Source organism: Camelina sativa, chromosome 2 (genome assembly GCF_000633955.1).
Source record: "Camelina sativa cultivar DH55 chromosome 2, Cs, whole genome shotgun sequence".
In the NCBI taxonomy this organism is placed as follows: Eukaryota; Viridiplantae; Streptophyta; class Magnoliopsida; order Brassicales; family Brassicaceae; genus Camelina; species Camelina sativa.
Window position 1 is genome coordinate 26,433,615 of NC_025686.1, and position 2,041 is coordinate 26,435,655.

The following is a 2,041-nucleotide window of genomic DNA, read 5'->3' on the forward strand; positions in this document are numbered from 1 at the left end:
GTCTAGTCCGGACCAGCACAACGCTGCGCATGCGCCAAAGGTTGCAAAGCCGGAGGTGGCTTGTAGACTGGTCAGGGAACCTAATTCCTTGGTGGAACCTCGACTGTTTACCTCTTCGTGACGCTCTCCCAAACCTATCTGCGGTTTGTCCGACCGAGTGACGGGTGCGGTTCGGGGGCGTTACATTCATAGCATCTACTCCATGAAATCTATAATATGAAATATGATCAACTCTCACCATATACCATATGAACGTTGAGAGAGTGCCACCTGTCAACCTAAATTAAAAGCACTTAAACTAAAAGCAAACATATTTAAAATTAAAAAGGAATCTGAAACATATTCCGTGTATTTTATTATTTTTCATATCACAAACAGTTTCAATATTAATATAAGAAATCTACTGAGGCTTGGAACATGTCGATGTGTTCTTTAAGTAAGTAGATGAATCACCAAAAGATAAAAAGGTATCGAGAGTAAAACCAAAGATTTGCTTCGTCCTCTTAAGATAAACCATGAAGATATAAATATATCGTTTAGGCATTAGAATTTTCTCAACAATTTGAAAAGTTGCAGCAGTGACTAGGAATTTGGTTAATATTGTAGAGATATTCATGAAAGTGTGTTCTTAGATAAATAATTTTTTATATATGAAAAAGATTGGAGTTTTGTTCACTATCGAGTGAAAGATAGTTAAATCAATGATAGAATGTTAGTTGAGGAAAATACAGAGAGAGAAAAGGAAATAAATGAAATGCTTATTAAAAATTAAATTTTAGAATTATATTCAAGAAATTGAATAGCTAGCAGAAAAAGAAGTTGTCTATCTTAATTAAAACCATTAAAGAGTTAACCAAGCTACAGAAGTGTATATTACATTCAGTATTGAGGGAGTTTGTGATTCAGACTGTGCTACTGATCTAAACAGAAGATGATCAGTTTCAGGTTATGTTTTCCGGATTGGTGGAAACACAGTGAGTTGGAGATCCAGTCTTCAGCATGTGGTAGCCCTTTCATCCACATAAGCTGAGTACATGGCTCTCACTGAAGCAGCTAAGGAGGGTATTTAGTTACAAAGGATTCACTTCATCCGGGTCACAGTGAATGACGGTTCAGTCAAGGTAACCAAAATCCACAGTACCCTAAGTTTAGCTGATATTTTAGCCAATGGGTTACCTGGTGAAGCGTTCGAGAAGTGTCTCATAACGCTGAAAGTCACCACCTGATTTAAGCAAGGGGTACTTTGAGATGGTTTGTTGATTGGGCATCTCATAGGAAAGGTAGAGAAGCAGTTGTAAGGAACTACATTGCAGTCTCAAAGGAAATCAACAAAGGAAGATTGAAGATGGTAAAGTCTGAAATCGGGAAAGGTCTCAGGGGTATTACTTGGGACAAACAGAGCAAGGTTTACTACGTACAGAAGGCTTTAAAGACTTGTTCCGTCTTTACAAATCACCACATGATATTTCTCTGTGTTTTGTTCTCACTCGCACAGTTCCGACAATCACTTCCCGGAAGGTCACTCATCTTTTCTTAAGTTTAATCACAGTTTAACACTACAAGAAATTGGTTATTAATAACACTACAAAGCACTATTTTAATAATATGATAGCGTTACTAAAAATGTTATCGTATCGCCCGCGATAGTAGGTCCGTCGTTTTAGATAGCAGTTTTGTATATGCTATTAAAATTCAATTATTAATAGCGGATTTGTCATTGCTATTGTATATTTTACAATACTGTTAAATTTTTGTTATCAAAGCTATTATTCATAATATATATATATATATATTTAAATTCTAAATATTGAATTTTAAATTTTATTAATAAAAGCTTAAAATAATCAATAATAGTTTGTATTTAATGAAGAATACAACAATAATCATATTACAATATTAAAAACATACTGGATCAAAAAAAAAAGCACCATCACACTAGAGATCGAATTTCGCTCCTTACGAATGTAGAATGTTGGCAATTCGCTAATGATTGTTGACAAAAAAAAAAAAAAAAAAAAAAAAAAAAAAAAAAAAAAAAAAA